The 5,415-nt window shown below is 41.5% G+C and overlaps 1 long non-coding RNA gene and 1 other non-coding gene across 2 annotated transcripts; both read left to right on the top strand.

Annotated features, from left to right (window-relative positions):
- Window positions 1–882: 882 nt before the first annotated feature.
- LOC129387120 (uncharacterized) lies at window positions 883–4,090 on the top strand. The gene is made up of 3 exons (XR_008614420.2): window positions 883–1,134; window positions 1,772–1,834; window positions 3,870–4,090. It is a non-coding gene; the product is annotated as an uncharacterized lncRNA (long non-coding RNA).
- On the top strand, window positions 3,488–3,560 carry TRNAP-CGG (transfer RNA proline (anticodon CGG)). The gene has a single exon. It is a non-coding gene; the product is annotated as a tRNA-Pro (tRNA).
- Window positions 4,091–5,415: the final 1,325 nt, after the last annotated feature.

Raw genomic sequence — 5,415 nt, 5'->3', positions numbered from 1 at the left:
CGGATTTGTAATAAACCTTTCCTCATTTCGTACAGTGCACACACAAAAAGTGAGAAGCGACGACACAGAGCAGTATCAACATCGGTACGTTGACGTTTTCGACGGAAAGCTGCCCACCGCACTCACCGGCACTTCCCTAAATTAAATGCGAGTACGAAGATGGGTGTATTTTTACGTATTGTCATGCCGACTCATTATTCAGCTTCCGAGGTGCACTGCTTGCCTCGTATCCCAAATAGGCAGTGAGCGTAGGCCCCTTCGATACAGCAGCATAAACAACCCACGAAACACAGAACCTCTTAAAAACGTCTTGAAACGGCTACAAACGGCTATAGACGTCTTGGTCTATGATAAGACAGAAAATAGAATTTCTTCTAAACATAACCTCAGCACTTGGAATATGCTAGTATATATTCTATCTGCGGCAAAATCCACTACTGGTGTCACTAGAGTGTTTTGGTAAACACATTCAGAATGTCTAACTCAAGAACTTTTCTAGATCTTTTTGTCTAAAAGTGCATAAAATGCCAAACGACATGTTAAAAGTACGGTTACCGTCGGCCGTCGGCGTTAGCGAATAAAAGACGCCACAGACAAATCGAACTCGTTGGAAGCAACATAAGTAAATTGACTTTAATATTAAATAATTTCACACCAGAACTTCAACAATCAAGGGCATGTTATTGTTTTCCATACGGGGCACGCACACGACGCCTGGAAACCATTCTTCTATGCTCGCGCAGCAAGTACTGACAGCAGCAGGAGCGAAACGCCAGTGTTGCAGTGACCACAGATGTGTCACAGAGCCCGCGATGTTATCAATTCGGCGGCAGTCAAGTAGGCAAGCTCCAAATTTATCAGACATCTCATTCCGTGATGTATGGGTCGTGGGTTCGTCACGCCACTTGTGCGTCTTTCTAAGCCGTTCTGTACATTTTTTCTGGATATTAACTGGAGTCATTTAGCTGTGCTGATGCTGTTTGCCGTGTGTTTTGCATCAGTGCTTAGTGACATCGGCTGTATTGCGTGTTTTCGCCGACAGCTTACTACTACAATGGCGGGATCTGCGTTCGCTGCCTTCGTGTCTCGGTGCGTCTTTGTACTACGTCGCACGTTCGGATAACACTTTTTCCGGTAAGTGAAATACATTGCACTTCGTTTTTCGTCAACAATGAATATTTTTAGGTGTTACCCGCGACAATTCTTGATATATGGGCTCTTCTGCCCTGCGAGTTTTCGTCATTACTTTTATACGAGGGTCCTGCTTGTGTTCAGTCGTTCAGCACTACCGCGCTCCACGGCTTCCGCAACACCAGTCAGAACTTTGCCCTGCTTGTTAGTCTTTGTGGTTAACGTAGCACGAAGCAACCGAAAGGAGTGCATTCGAAGACGACGCGCTGGCTGTAATGCTGAACCAGACTGAACTCGCCCTATTTTGTGTCCTTTTGTTCTTGCGTGTGCGCGCGTGTGTGTCAGTGACCATGCAGTTTGTAGCGCTCCCACTTTATAGCAAAACAAAAATATAACTGCAATGTTTACTTCATCTATACAATTCCAAATTAAATCGTCTGCTGATGTACACATTTTATTTGTGTTTTGTTCTAAATAAGCAGCAAAACCTTTAACCTAGTAGGTGCTTCATCTGGGAGTGAAATCACGACAGCTTGGCATTTATTAATGAATGACTGTGACTGGGTCACCTTATTTGTAATTGCAAATCTGCCTTTCAACTGACTTGATGCTATCTTATTTTGTTCCTTTCACTCTATAGACTGCTGGACATCCTTCTTGTACCTTGGCGCTAGCTGGATGACGAGACCTCATCATGATCAGTGTAAGCCAATGTACTGTGCCCTCTCTGGTCCTCCCAGTGCTTTTTATATGGGTTAAGGCCAGGGAGTGCTTCGTGGTAAAATAGCTAATTGGCGTCTCACAAACGGACATTTTTTGCCCTGGTCCATTATAAGCTGCCACTATTATAACCAATTTCTGAGTGCCAGTGTAGTACATACACAGTTCTACTAATAATTAGTTTCCCTAAGCCTTAAAAAATGTACCTGTAGGTAGTCATTGCTATGTAAGAACTCAAAAATTAACTCTGCTGTGTCATACAAGTATTCCATACATGAGTAAAAATTTGCTACAACAGTGTACATTACACCTTGCTTCCCTAATGCACAAATGTATTCAGGCCAGTATTTGATTAGTTTGGTATTCTAAATGTTTTCTGTGTGATTTAGTTTATTTACAGGAATTTACTGTACAGCATCAGCAAGCAGTCTAATTTAAGATTTATGTGTGCTGTAAAAGGTGTGCTTTTCCGCGAGCATTGATAAAACATGGGCCGAGGCTTCCATACAAGGACAAACTTCAATTTCGCTCTACCACCATCAGCACTTGGCTGGCACTTGCAAAATGAATCCCATCAGGTAGCTTGTGCCAGACTGTTTTTAACCTTATTGTGAGGAGATCACAAAGTGATGTGTGGAGGCGCCTGCGTCTGATATACAGATTGCGCGGCAACATATGTGCGTGTAGAATAGGTATGATGCTGAGGGTTCCAGCTGTTTGCAGAGGTGCTGTTAAAATTTTGTCATAACTGCAATTTTACCTGTGGTGTTTTTTATCACCTATTTCAATAATATCATTGGAGGTGTTAGAATTTAGCAATCTATTTGCCCTGGCCCATTAGCCTGCCACATTTCCCTTTTCACTAGGTGGGCAATTATTCAGCATGGACCATTACTTGAATACACCTTTTTGTGTGCAGTGGCTTCTTAATTGCAAGTCAGCATAGATGCTCAGAATTACCTGAGGCTATAGATGCTCTGATGAATTTGCCACTTATACGAATCACTTCGCACTTTCTCGCGCAAACAGCGTGTTAACACTTCCAATACAGTGGGCAATCTTATCGTTTGATCACATCATGAGATATTTTTGATTTTGTATGACGCATCATCCAAGGTGTTGCATCATTTGTGTGAGGTATTGCCCTAAGCCAATTAGGGTCACATGAAAATGTATCAACAAAAGTGATTGATCTAGCTAGGAGTGTTGCTGTGGAACACTACTTTATCACCAGTCCTCATTTGCATGCTACCTGCTTACTCTGTACTGTGTCATGTTTAAGTTTGAAAGAAAGGCAACAGCTAGGCAGCGCGAAATGCCAAACTTGCTTTTAGTTCAACAATATAAAACGCTATTTAACTTTTTAATTAAGTTAGTGCATCATTTACCTGCAGAGTGAATTACTGTTTTAAACTGAATATATTTCGCAGGAAGCTTCTCAGACTTGTTTGACAGTTGATAAGTGGCTCTTTAGCCACAAAACACCATATAATAATTTGAAGGCTGACTTTGACTCTGCTATGCAACTTAATGACTATATGCCAGGAACAAGGTCTCGTGAGTTGTGGCGCTGGCTTACACTCCCAGGGTTCTACTAGGACACATAAATACCTAAGAAAGTGTATGGGAAAACTATGCCGCTGTAGCTCAATTGGTAGAGCATAGCATGCGGAATGCGAAGGTTGTGGGTTCGGTTCCCACCTGCGGCGAGGTGTTTTTTCATCCACTTTAATTTCCATTAATTTATCGTTTCTTTACTTCATTTATTAAGCACAAGTACTTTCCCCTATGTTGTCCCTGGTGTCAGTGTTTGTTGGCTTCTTATAATAGGAAATATACTAGTCATTGTAAACATCATCGCATACATACCTTAAGATACCCGTAATTTAAAAGAAAGGAGTGCTTAAATTTATTTTTAATGTGAGCCGAACTTCTTACTTAGCACATATTGCTAATGGAAGTTTCAATTTCAATATTCCCATTTCCTCCCTCGCCTTTTTTTTTCCTCTTCTGTGCAGGTATTGCTTGCCTATGTCTACAAGAACCGTCACGCGTGGCCTGTGACAGCAAGCTTTTGTGGGCAGCAAGTGCTCTCCTACGAAGGCTGGCCTGCTCTGGCAGCGGCGGCAATCATCTTTAAGATTTATCTATGATCACCTTTGCTGCTATTTGTCACTCTTGCTAATTACACTTTCTGCATCTTTTCTAATTTATTAGGTAATAAAGTATGAGTATGTGACATGGTGTGAAGTTGATGTCTTGCTGCATTTTCACTTGCAATCATCTTTTATGCATGAAAAGCTCATCGTACAGTTTATGAAAAAAAATTAACAGCATATTATGATTTACCTTTCAGTTCTGGTAACATGCAACGTACAAGGAATTCACTAATGGATGGTATGCCGAAGAACTGGCCATTATTTCTGCATGATGCTGTGCAAGCATGTGGCGTTACCTTACAAGAGGCACCCACAAAGTAAGTTACAATTTACTTTTAAATGAAGCATGGACATCAGAAAAAATATATTTATATTGCTAGTTAGAGTGGTTTGCAGAGCGTTTTTCCAGATGTGTACTATCCTTGATTTCTTAACTCATTGCAGCACAGTGTTCTGTTTCGTATACTGGTGTAAGACTATTGTGCCCCCTGTAGCTGAAACCAGGATGTAATTTTTGCCAGAACTGCAGCATCACTGACAAAAATTTTCTTTGCTAGAAACTATTTCAATTTGGTGGAGACCCAGCAGGGCAAAGTTTTGTCAATAATGGACGTGTTTCATGCAGAGATGTTCTTGTTTAGGTCAATGGGTGAACGTTGGAATGATATCAGCATACAATACAGATCTTGTTTTATTTGCAAAATAATTCTGACAGGTGGGATTCAATTGATTGGTCTAATTAAAAGCACTAATTGACCAATGAGGCTGTACTACACTATTCCCATGGTTCACATCTGGAAAAACTACCTGTGCATCACTCTATCCGACAATATAAACTTATTTTTCTGATGTCCATGCCTCGTTTAAAATAAGTTGTAACTGTGGGCCTGTTACTGTAACAGCTGCCGCAAAAAATTTGAGGGAATGTCTAATAAAAGTCTCCAGTTGTTCTTGTCAAGCTGTCCATTAGCCAACTTTTAGCGTAACGTTAGCAGGGCTTACTGAAGTACTTCTAGACGTCCATGGCTACAAAATGTCTTGATCAAGACAGCTACTAGGCTTTTGAATCAGCCGTTCAAGACATCTTTTAGACATCAAATAGCTGCTTGCGTGTTTCGTGGGAACCACCTAGTTCAGCTGCCAACGGTGTCAACTTTTACGTTTCTAGCGCACGAAAAGGGACGAGAGACAGAATCAGGGCGCGGACACAGTACCTGATCCTCCCCCACTGCCTTCCCCCTTTGCATAGCTCCCAAGGCGTTCTTTACTTCTTCCGGCGTTACTTGTGGGATTTCAAATTCCTCTAGACTATTCTCACTCACATTATCGTTGTGGGTGCTACTGGTACTGTATAAATCTCTATAGAACTCCTCAGCCACTTGAACTATCTCATCCATATTAGCAA

The sequence above is a fragment of the Dermacentor andersoni genome, chromosome 2 (assembly GCF_023375885.2).
Source record: "Dermacentor andersoni chromosome 2, qqDerAnde1_hic_scaffold, whole genome shotgun sequence".
Classification (NCBI taxonomy): Eukaryota; Metazoa; Arthropoda; class Arachnida; order Ixodida; family Ixodidae; genus Dermacentor; species Dermacentor andersoni.
Note: the sequence above shows the minus strand (reverse complement) of the source record. Positions and strands in the feature narration are given on the sequence as shown.